Source organism: Phalaenopsis equestris, unplaced genomic scaffold, assembly GCF_001263595.1.
Source record: "Phalaenopsis equestris unplaced genomic scaffold, ASM126359v1 Scaffold000840, whole genome shotgun sequence".
Taxonomy (NCBI): Eukaryota; Viridiplantae; Streptophyta; class Magnoliopsida; order Asparagales; family Orchidaceae; genus Phalaenopsis; species Phalaenopsis equestris.
Genome location: NW_018165280.1, coordinates 3,252,545 through 3,265,327, shown reverse-complemented (window position 1 = coordinate 3,265,327; position 12,783 = coordinate 3,252,545). Strand labels below are relative to the sequence as shown.

Below are 12,783 nucleotides of genomic sequence, written 5' to 3'. Positions count from 1 at the left end.
TGTCACTGAAGGCGATGGGAAATGTGAGCTGCGGCGAAGAGCGATGGTGGCTAAACATATTTCTCCTAACTAAAGACTCTTTAAACTGGCTCGATAGGACGAGACTCCTTCTCCAAAGATAACCGGAGCTATGTCAATAATATGAATGGTGTGGGCTCATATTGGCTTGTCAAAAATTTTCTCTACCCGAGCTTTTCCTTGTCTTTAGGTCATTGCTCCTAGAGCTATAAACTCCTTTCGTTTTTCAATTTTGATCATCTCCTCGCATGGCTTTGGCTTTGCCAGCATTCCTCTCTGTCATAATCAAGGTCTTGGTAATAGACATAGTATTTCTTAAGGTCTTGAAGGTAAGCTCCAATTTTCATTGGGGGTACTCACTTAAAGTACTCTTTATTTTCGATGACCTCTATTATCTCAACCATCAAGACTCTCAACGATATCATTTTTGACAGTTCATGGTTGGGAAAAGAGAGCTTGTTGTACCAAGCCAACCGTTGGTCGAGATATTGAGCCTCACTTCCTCAGTTGTAAGTTATATCAGTCATCCTATGGTCTTGGGTGACCAAATGTCTTTGTACTGTGAATGGACGGAAGGGCATGAGTCATCTCTCAGTCTCCGCCTGTCACTTTGGGGAGCCCTCTTCCGTGAGCAATGGGTGAAAGATTATCCTATAGAGAAAAGAGGGGTGAAGGTATATGCTTTGGCAAATATAAGATTGTTGGCCTTCTCTAACAACTCGGCAAAGTGTCTTCGGTCGCTACAGACCCAAATCATACTAGAAAGTTCCTTCTTTCAGCTCCTGAGCTAGGGCAACATGAGCTACTATGGGTTCCAAATTCCACACTTCCAACATCTCCTTCAGAAAGTGAGGAATGAATGAGCGAAGTCTCTCGTTATGCCCTTATTTTATATGAAGGAGAGCCTGCAAATTCTTCTGTGGCTTATGAGCTCCAGCAAACTACACCACGAACATTCACTTGAAGTCAGCAAACAATACGATTATGCCTGACAACAATGAGTTGAACCACCTAAAAGTTGACTCTCTCATAATGGTGAATAAAAGGCGACACTTAAGTGCGTCAGATCCTCAATAGTCACACATTCGACTCAAATGTGGCTATGTGGTTGATTGGATAATTTTTGCCCTACAGGACTCCAATGTTAGGATCTTGAACCTCTTTGAGGGCTGGACCTTAAAGATTTGTGGATATAATGCATTCTTTAGCTATTGTAGCGCTTCAGTACTCCTGAACCAATGCTTGTCGATCCATTCTGACCGAACAATGTCAAAGTTTTGGGAGTCTCCTCCTTTGTCCAAAGCTAAGGGTACTCTTTGACTGTTGGGCGTCAGACCTTTCTCTGGGGGACATTGCTCCCTCCCCAAGCCAGTGCCTCTCAGATAACATCCAACATTTAATCCTTCGACTTATGTATCTACTTGTTTACGAATTCTCTTGTGCACTCCATATTATGAGTTTCTCAGTTATAGGTATATTCTCTACGTGTTTGTCCTCTTTTTGCTTGTAGCATGATCCAAGTTCACCAAACCTATTAGAATGTTGAATCTCGATTTGCCTATAAACCATACCCAAGGAATATAGCGTAGGAAATGAGGAAGCGAGATGAATGAGCAATAATGAATAATATTACACATTGTCTATCTCTCTTATTCATAAAATGATCTCCATATTTATAAGAGATATGCTACAATATAGTGCTATTACATTTATGTCTTTGCTTTAATGGGAGTTATATATGATATTCTAGGTATTTACATATGTGAGTTTAATGCTCAATTGCTCTGTGTCTTGGTTGGTTGGGCTAGTATGGCTTTGGTTTTGTAAGGTCCATCCAATCAACTAGGCTAAGTCGTCATCACCGGTCGGCTGAGAGGACTAATTTGGCAGTTAGACTTAGTCGATCAATTGATCTTAATCTGAATGTTGACCCTTGATCCCTAGATGAAGAGCACCTATTGACTAGGCTAGACTAGGTTATCGTACAGAGAGTGAATCACCGTAACCCGATAGATAGTTTGTTCTTCGACAATGAGAGCCTGTGGGGTGAATATAAGACTTTATTGTATTTGAGATTCATGGTCCATGATGAGGAACCTAGGGAGTGTTCGTGGGACGGTTGGTGATAGTGAGTAACATGATTCTTTCCTCATGTCGGATCTACCGGAAAGTAGATTGATGCATTCGATCGACTTTCTTTTATTGATAAGCTTTGATGCTTATCTATCTTGCTTTGGTCTAATTGGTTTAAATTTGGATCGTTCATTCATTCTTTTTGATGTTCTCATGGCTCAGTTGGCCTTGAACTTTAGTTCGGACTACTATGTTCGATCGTATAAATGGGTTTGCTAATATTCTATCGTCGAGCCCCCCTTTTTATACTTCCTCTCTTTTGGATTGTTAAATCTTCTCAGGATCTGTGTCATCCTATTGTTGATGTATTATTTTTTATCATGATCAATAAGTTTTAACCCTTATGATTTGGAGAAAATATTAGGTTGTTACAAGGGCATCGACCAGGCCTTTGATTTTGCATTCCATGATGAAAAGTCATCATTCAAACAAAGAAATTAGTTAAAATAAAATCATTTCATACAATATAATCGAAGTTCCTGAATCAAATCCCCTCCAGCATTAGTTTTTTTTTATTCACGTTCTAATGTTTTAGCTTATCCTGTATAATGTATGAACAGAAATTTCAGCATTCCTTCGAGTTCTGCACTATGACAAATTTTCTACATTAAATATATGTCTGTGACTCATCTTTTATCTAACTCTTTGTCATCTCTTCAAAAAAAAAGTGCTGCCAAGCACCGACACTAACTTGCTTTCATTCCAACCTCTCCTGAAATCCGGTTATGAATCAATCTAATTGTACATCTAATTATAAGAATCTGAACGGAGACATCGGGCTGTAAAGGGAACCTGGACTGTGTAAATAATGAATTTTGAGAGTATTTCATAAATAAAAGTCTGTTTGGATGAAACTTAGTGCTTGGTTTGAGAAAAATGGAATCCGGAGTAATATTTTTGAAATATTTGTAATTCAACTTATAATCCATTTTCAATATATTTGAATTTGTCTGGAGTGGAGCTTTACTCACAAGTTGATTCAAGGACTTAACGCTTGCTTTCAGCATATTAGTGCTAATAACTATTTTAAAGCTCTGATTTCATAGAGAAAATGCAGACAAAATCTTATAAACAAAAATCTAAGAACCTTAGGACCACTCTTCAATTATGCCTGCATGCAGGAAAATAAAAAGTTGTCTATCAAGTTATGAAGCAAAATTTTTTGTTGCATAAAGAAAATTCATGATGTAGGCTTAGTTGCAGCTTTTTGACATTGTATTTTGAGAATTTTATTAAAGATATTTTAAGATTTTTTTTTTTTTTTTGTATATTTTTTTGGTGCTCAAAATTTACTATTTCTAAGGGGAGGGAGAGTGTCTTATCTATAGACCAAAGTTAATTTAAGGATTAGAAAATATCCCAAAACCAATATTTCATGTTGTAATGGAAAGTACCTCAAGTGCCTCAAATTTTCATCCAAATAAATAGACAAATTTTGTAATTAATTTACAATATTGAAAGACCCATATTATATGGTATATATTCAAACCAAAGCAACTGTCGCTTTCTTAATGCCCTCTGCAAGAAGCAACAAGCAAAACACTTATAAATTATAGATAATATGAAAAAAAATATTAGATTTTAGCAGATGATTAGGCATATAAGGTGATGTTCACATAGGCTTGAGCCACATGAATTACTTACAAACATGAGGTTGAAAATCAATGATTTGTTTCAGCTTTAGGCTATATAAATGGTTGTAAAAAGAGTAAGATTACATAATATCTTTATAGAATACAATATTGTAAGGTAAAAGTTACGTGTAAAACAATTACAATAGAAAGCATAAACGAGGACATGGGAATAAGAGGTAGATGAGGAAACAAATTACCATTAACATATAGACAAACAATAATTGCAAATGAAAACAAACTGCCAGCAGAAAGTCTTGAAATCACAGATTTTTATTGCAAAAAATAGTGCAAAAAATGCATGAATTTTTCATAAGCGCTTCTAACACGCAAGAAATTAATTATTTAAGTTGGGCATATAGAGATCAAGCTGCAGGAGAATGGAACCCACCATGTGAGGTAGCAAAGCAGCCATCCAACACAAAATTTGGAACATACTTCATTGGAGAAGTGAAAAATGGTATTTTAGTATCCCATATATCCACTGTTTTGAGCAGAAGCAGAAGGGGGGTTTACATTACCACCAAATTCTTATTAAATTTTGTATCTAACACCCTATACTTCGGTATTTACAGACATACTACCCAATCCTTGCCAAGTCTCTTGTCCACCGCTCTCCTTTCGCTTCTGTCAACCGTTCCGACTTTACAAGGACTTTCCGGCAAGCTCGCAAGGCAACGGCAGGATGTCGGCCTACAGTGACCTCCAAAGCTCGCATATTTTTTCGTCTGAATGTGGCATCTTTAGAATATAATGATTGCTTGCGTGTGCCACCATTTGAGTTACATTTATTCTCCACAAGATCTACACTTTTATGTTGGAATCATGGTGAAGCATCATAGATTTCTTGCAATCTATTTATTTGTACATGAATTTTACATGCAGCCTAACGTGATTCGTCTCTTACACGGTTGAGTATAAGCCAATCTAAATACAATATGACTATACACTAAATTGAAAGACTTAAATAAATTAAATACAAATGAAAAATAGATCATGTAGCCTATCGAATTATATGGACCAAAAATTGTAAATTCAATAAAGGTAATAGAAGTTTAATATTCTCTGATTTTAATGACATATTTATGAAAATAAGAATTTTATTATTTTTAAGGTAATTATTAAATATGTTAATTTAAGTTTAAGAAAATATTAATTATTTATTTGAAAATTCATAAGTTTTTTTTCAAGATATTAGATTAAAATAGATTTACTAGTTTTAATATACTAATTTTATTACTTTAGTGAATTTAATAATGTGTGAGAAGTATTCAAGAAAAAAAATCAAAATTTAAAATTATAATTAAATATTTAAAATAATTTGATATCTAAATTAAGTTTATCTTTTTTATATAATATAGTAAAAAGATAATTATATGAATATATTTGAATGTGAACAAAAATAAATCATTCAAGTAAATTCCTATTATATTTTTAAGGTTTTTTTTTTTTTTTTTCTAAATAAGTATTCTATATTGAGCTCTAAACTATGTATCTTGATCCATCTCGAGTTCTTCTATGCCCAAATCTTAATTTGATTTCGAATTTACACATCCATAAAATTAATGTACTCGAAACACTTAATCCACACATTCATCAAAGCACATGTTGGTTATCATCCAAATTAATATAATATGTCATAAGACTCATAAAGCCATAATAAAATGTTTGCATTCAAATAAAAAAAAAAATATTTTATGGGTTGTATTTTGTCATCTACTTTTGTTGTTTTAATTGTTTGAAGACAATATGATGAATATTCTCTCATTCTCTCGGTTAATAATCTAATTATTAGATCACATAACTAAGTTTAAAATTCAAATAATTTTATTTGAATGTGTACACACAAATATGGGTGCACGGAAGTTTTCGCTGGAATTCTCTTTTATTAAATTGAGCCTACTTATTGAAGTGCTGAAGTGAATTAGCCCACCCGACGAAGTGGCTGAATTGAACCATCCACTGAAGTGGTTTAGCCGAGCTTGTCTGTCAGTCTGATTGCTCTCATTTTTTTGAAAAGCTTAAATTGGGCTCCGCTCGCGCCAGGGTTGTTATCATAGGAAGCCAACATGACAAATAAGAGCATTCGTCAATTCCTTATTTAAAGGCGCCTCTCAAAATTTTGGGGTTCCATCATTTGACTCGTGTACCATAGAGATATCGTTCCGATAATATCCAACATTTGCCAACAATATCTAATATTAGCCGTCAATGTGTAATATCCACTTCACAACTTTTTCATTAGAACATAAAAAAGAGACGATGTTTAGTGCAGAATGTACTTCCTTGATTATTTTATGAATCTCCTCCCCTATGTATGAAAGGGTAAGTAAAAGGATAGAAGGGAGGACTTCCCACTACGGGAAAAATGAAGATTAGCGTCGTAGTTGGCGTCTGATAAATTTTTGATGCAAAATTAATGTCGGACTTGTGTCTGTTTAGCATCGCCCACAGTCCCGCTCTAAAAAGAATTGATGCAGACAAATTATGTTGAGTGCGGGAAGCTTATTCGACACTGTAGCGTCGGCTATAGTCAACGCTAATTTTGATGCAATAGCCCTAAAGTGGGGCTCTCGCAAACCGCAGCCTCCACTTCATTTTTCTTTTTCACCCAACTCCTTTCCTCTCCTACATCTTTCCTTCGTCGCGTCAGAAGTTTTCTGGTGATTTCGGCTCCAATTCACCCCTCCAACCTCATCCAAGATTATAAATCTTCTTCCACAATTTTACGTTTTGGTTTCACATAAGTTTTTATTTTTTTTTCCTTGCATAGGTTTTAGATCTGAAATATATAGGTTTTGCTCAAAAAAAAAATTTTATTCCTTTGTTAAATATGCAATGTCTACAGATTCATGGTTTTACATAAGTTTAGATTGATATATGCTTAAAGATTAAGCTTTAGGTTTAAGATATGTAAATACATAAGAAATTTGTGTTTTGATTAATCATATGTATTTTGTGCTATGTATTTCTTAGGTTTGAGTTATGTAAATTTGGGCTATGCATGTAAATATGTAAACATGAAAATTTAGGTGTCAGATATGCACATAAAAAATTTGTGCTTTGCATGTAAATATGAAAATTTAGGAGTGAGATATGTAAATACATAAGATTAGTGATATGTATGTAAATATGTGCTAAGCTTGCAAGTATGTAAATTTGAAAATTTTGAGTGTCAGATATGTAAGTACATAATAATATATGCTATTTATGTAAAAATAAAAATTTTAGTGTGAGATATATAAATATATAAGAAATTTGTACTACTGTAGGTTTAGACATTGATACAAAGTCCACTCTCTCTCTCTCTCTAGATCTTCCTATACTCTTTCTCTCGATATTGCTTTCTATCAACATTTCTCTCTGACATTGGAAATTAAAAGGTTTTCTAAAGTTTCCCGAAAAAGTTTTTATTCATCTCTCTATCTATTGCAAAATCTTTTAACGAGTTGTATGAACCTGCGAATAATATGCAGCTCTGAGTCCTGAAAGTATTCAACAAAATGGAAAGTTGTGTGGACCTATAATCATATTTTCTTTGCATGTATTGTTAAGATTAGACTACACAACGGGCAGCTGGTTCGACGGGCTCGCCATGAGCCTGATATGAAAAAAATATATATATTTGATAGGTTCGACTCAAGCCTGAAATAGCCTAATCCCCATTAAATGTATTCAATTTGATACAGCTAATGAGTGTATATTACAGTATTATTGTGTGTTGTGTTTTGTATTGTGGTTTTTTTGTTACTATCGATAATTGTTATATAATGCTAGTGCTTGTTTAATAAGTCAATGGTTTTTGGTGTAGATTTTATTATTTGATATCGCGGTTTTGTATTTTTTTGGGTTCTACTTTATAATTTAAAGTTTTTTTATCAAAGAAGCAATTTATTGTTACAACATCAACAACAACCAAAAAAAAAAACTTATTATCCCACTAAGTGGGCCGGTAGAAATGCAATTTATTGTTGTTTTTTTCCCTTAAATTATTAGCATATATTTTAAACATCAATTTTGATTTTTGTAGGTGTTATGCAAGGCTGCATCCACGAGCTATTAATTGCAAGAAGAAAAAGTGTGGACATAGCAACCAGGTAACCCTTGCAACTTGTAAATCAATTTCAACAATGTTGGTGTTTTGTCCTCCAAATAATATGATGCAGAAGCAATGACTTGAGTAATATTTATCTTGCTTGAGTAACTTTGTAAATAACCCCTACAACCAAGTATAAGGCGGAACAATCATCCTACAAATAACAGTACATGATTTTAGTGCAAAATCTTAATATTAGAGTGAAAAAATACGACGCTTTAGCTTGCCGAAGGCCATCTACTATATTTAGCAGGTTTGTAAGGGGTTTTTTTCCCCCTCAATAACTGTTTTTGAAGATTTTAAACATCAAAACACAATTGTTGGCACAAATTTCTCTCTAGAAGGAGATATAAAGTGCCTTTATATATATATATATGAACCATCTACACAAAATCAAGACATGCTGGATCACAAAAGATAATTTTTAAAGAAAGTTTTAAAAGAAAGAATACCAACCAAGTCAGAGCTTTGGATATTGAGCAAATGAGCAGGTTTCTAAATGAAACAATGGGCATTATTTTGAAGCTGATTTTGAGACGACTAATTTTTAAAATTTAACCAAACTGGATATGGAATGACCTTCTTAGGCTTACTCTAAATTTTCTTTTCCATTTTTTCTCCTTGCCATCATCTCCTTTCTCATTTTATCTTTTTCATTGGTTAAAAGTTACTCTTTATGAAGGCTTCAATCTTCACTCACATTATATTCATTATTGATAATGTGTAAATACTCTTTTATTGAATTTGAGTAAAATAGCCTTAAAACGCTAATTATATAGACTGTATCTGGCATTGTACATACTATGGCATATATTAAACTATTTATTGATGCTGACGTTTCTGGAGCATTGCTCATTTTTCTTTCTGAAAATTGCAAAACTCTTTAGAACTTGGAGTTGAAGTTGCCTACATGCGGCAAAGAGGTTGATTTTACTTTGTTCATGTTGACTCTGTCATGCCTGAGGTTTTTCTATCCAGTCCCCAATACTTCGTATCAAAGGGCTAATCCCAACGTCACTAAGCTATAATATGCTTTAACAAAAGATGAATTTCGGTAATCAAATGCAAAATTGAACTTTTGGGTTTATTTGTTTCACCTAAACACCACAAAGTATTTCAAATAGGTTGATCATACTTTACATTTAAAATACATTTGATTTTCAAATACTAGAAACCAAATGTCTCCTAAATACTTTCGCTATCAATGTTGTTACAATACATGTATATGTATGTAATTTTCTCTTATTTATTTAACAATTTTATGTTTTCTTATTTGTTAACTTTGCAGCTGAGGCCTAAGAAGAAGATCAAGTAAACAATGTTTCAGTCCTAAAAGTATTTCTCATTTGCTGCTTTCAACTGGATGTTAATTATATTTTTATGTCCCTGACTGTTTTATTGGAGCACTGGCTTTGTTGCCATGCACACAATTGACTATTTTGGTTGTTCTCTGTTGAACTTCTGATATGATTTTGCTCTATATATATATATATATATATTTCTATAATATTTTTATTTAATTTTTTTCTATATATAGATATTGTGAACTTGCTGCTAACAAACTTAATTAACCACTAATTTAATGCTTACATAAAAAAAATTGGGCTTTGTATGTAAATATGAAAATTTAGGAGTGAGATATGTAAATACATAAGACATAAGATTAGTGATATGTAAATACATAAGATTAGTGATATGTATGTAAATATGTGCTATTCTTGCAAGTATGTAAATTTGAAAAATTTGAGTGTCAGAAATGTAAGTACATAATAATATATGCTATCTATGTAAATATAAAAATTTTAGTGTGAGATATATAAATATATAAGAAATTTGTACTACTGTAGGTTTAGGCGTTGATACAGAGTCCTCTCTCTCTCTCTCTCTCCCTAGATCTTCCTATACTCTTTCTCTCGATATTGCTTTCTATCAACATTTCTCTCTGACATTGGGAGATAAAAGGTCTAAAGTTCCCCTAAAAAGCTTTTATTCATCTCTCTATCTATTGCAAAATCTTTTAACGAGTTGTATGAACCTGCGAATAATATGCAGCTCTGAGTCCTGAAAGTATTCAACAATCTGAGTCTTGAAAGTATTCAACAAAATGGAAAGTTGTGTGGACCTATAATCATATTTTCCTTGCATATATTGTTACGATTAGACTGGCAGGTGGTTCGACGGGCTCGCAATGAGGCTGATAAGAATGTGCTGGTTTGACTGTCAAAAAAAAATATATTTGATAGGTTCGGCCCGGCTTCAACCCACTTTGGCTTAGTCAAGCCCGAAATAGTCAAACCCAGCCTGCCTATGTCGAACCCAACCTGAAAATAAACATTATATCCCTACTTCTTATTCTGCAAATGACGAATCCTTACTCCCCTGGAAGTGTTTGGCAATTCTAATGTGAAATTAGAAAATAATTCAAGATTTAAACAAAAAATAATAATAATAAAATAAAAACATCACGAGAATCTCCTTAATTTCACAACCAGTGAATTGCACTTCTTTTGTTAGTGATTTGGCAAGCATGCCAAGAGTTTGTAAGATTTTGTTCGTCTACGTGATTGGGATTTACAGACATCTTGTGTTTTTCAGAATAATGATTTTCCAATCATTTTTCTGTATTTTTTGCTTTAACTTGCAGTACCACACTGTCCAATAAATATATAATTCATTTTAATGATATTTTCATTTATTTCCAAATTAACATGCATTGTTATTGAAAAAATGTGGCTTGATCCCACTATTAAATGGTAGCTTCAATGTGGAAGATTTTTGGAACGGGAATTGAAAGTCCCATAGAATTCGTTTTTGTGTTTTTGCTTGTGAAGGGACAATCTTGAATCAAGAACCTATATGATATAAGATTTATGGTCTGTTTGAGGGAAAAAATTTGCGTACGTCAAGAGGTACGCATCTCTGCGTACATAATAGTGTACATGGGAGTTACAAGGGGGTTGCCAACCATTGTAAATTTATGGGAGTTACAAGGGGGTTGCTCCTAAGCTCTTTCAAATGAATTTTGAGTTTAACATTTGTAGAACAGCCTCCTATGTTTGAACATAATGAAAAAAGTTGTTTATGTTTGTAAATTGAAGAAATCTAGGACTACATATAATGAATAGTGTGAGCACTTTATATTATCTTTTTGGATTGATCTGTAATGATTTGTGAGTTCTGTTTTATCTAATTCTATACTCATACAGTTCTGTTGCAAACAACTTAAGTAAACATTGGCAGAATGATCATTTATCCAACAACAGTGATCAATAAGTTGTCCAAAACAACAAGTCAGCTTATTCTAATAATCGTCAGATTATCAGATTATAAGAATAATCTGCTTATCAACAGATTATAAATAATCAACAACTGCCCCAAACAAACCCTAATGTTGTTATTTGTGGGTGTTCTAATAGCGTTGAGAACATGCATGATTCATTGATATTCGTAGCATGAAAAAAATTAAAAAGCACAAATCAAGTAAAACAGATAATATTTCATGCAATATATTTTAAAGATATTGGTATAACATATTTTCCTACGAGATGTCCTCTTATCCATTCAAAAATTAATTTTCTATTAAGCCCGTTAGCTGGCCCAACTCATTTAGTAGGCGAGTCTATCTACGAATAATTAAATAGAAATTGGGCTCAAACCTAGTATGAGTTTGCTTTGATTAGTCAAATCACAAATTAGCCCGACCTACCCAATTATAGTTAAGAGTCATGAAGATGTTAGTTTGTCGGCTTGATGTGTGACGAATCTAATTGTAAATAATTGTTTTTCATCATATTTGTGATTCAAGGCATTTTTGTATTCCAATTGATCGTATAATTGACGAAAATCATGCTTGTGTTGAGATCCATGTCACACCATAATACTTCTAAACTGAGAGCATTTTTCCTAAATCTTATAAAGTGACGGGGAACTAAAATTATAATGCTTGTAACTTTTTAAGATTCATGTTGAACATCAAACTTTTAAATATGATGATCTAGATGGCTTTAGAAACTTAAGATTAGTCCATATAGAGTTATGGTATAGTGATTAAGTTCATACAAATATTGTGGATTAATTATTAACCGTGAGTTGAATTTAAGTTGTATTTTGTGAAACTCATTTAAATGTGATGCACTTGAGGGTCTATCAATAAGTTAAAACATAGATTTTTACTTCATTGCGGTGCGATGGCGGTACGACATCACATCATAATTTGACTGTTTGAGTAAATTGATTTTTGACAGTTTTTTTTTAAAAATTACAGCTGAAATTTGCGTTTCCCACTACTCCTGGCTAGTTACAGTGACAATTTTCTAGCTATGATCTGACTTTATATATATAAAAAAACATTATAACTGTTTTTTAATAAACTGTAATTGCCCCAAATTGTCCCTTAATTATTTTATAAGTAGCTTCAAAATTTAGAACTCATCCTTAAAATAAATAAATAAATTGTACCAAAACATACAAAAAGAACCCCAAAGATTCCTTCCATATCCAATATTTCGAGATGCGAATGACGCAAACGCCCTTCAATCCCCTGCTCCCGCTTTGCGCGCCTTGACTGTTAAATTAACGAACAATGTGGGGGCAGTCCCGTCCGGGAAAAAAATCATTCTCCCGCCGCGCTAATTCGAAATTCGAATTAGGGCGGCGTCCATCAGGTGGGCCCTGCAAGCGCACGACAATGTTGCAAATGAATGCCTTGGTAAACACAAATTATGTTTCTAGCCCAGACCTCTCCAAAGTAGGGCGGGGAAATTTGAGGTTTTTACGGTTGAATTCTCATTTTTCGTTAAAAATTTGCAGAATGAGCACCCCGCCCAATCCTGCACCAAAACACCAACGGCCATCGTTCTCTCTCATAGTGGATCCCAACGTCAAAAAAACGTCCACCTCACTCCT

At 33.5% G+C, this 12,783-nt stretch overlaps 1 long non-coding RNA gene across 1 annotated transcript; it reads left to right on the top strand.

Annotated features, from left to right (window-relative positions):
- The first annotated feature begins 4,191 nt into the window (after nt 1-4,191).
- Nucleotides 4,192-9,298, top strand: LOC110031748. The gene is made up of 3 exons (XR_002294768.1): nt 4,192-4,480; nt 7,813-7,879; nt 9,167-9,298. It is a non-coding gene; the product is annotated as an uncharacterized LOC110031748 (long non-coding RNA).
- Nucleotides 9,299-12,783: the final 3,485 nt, after the last annotated feature.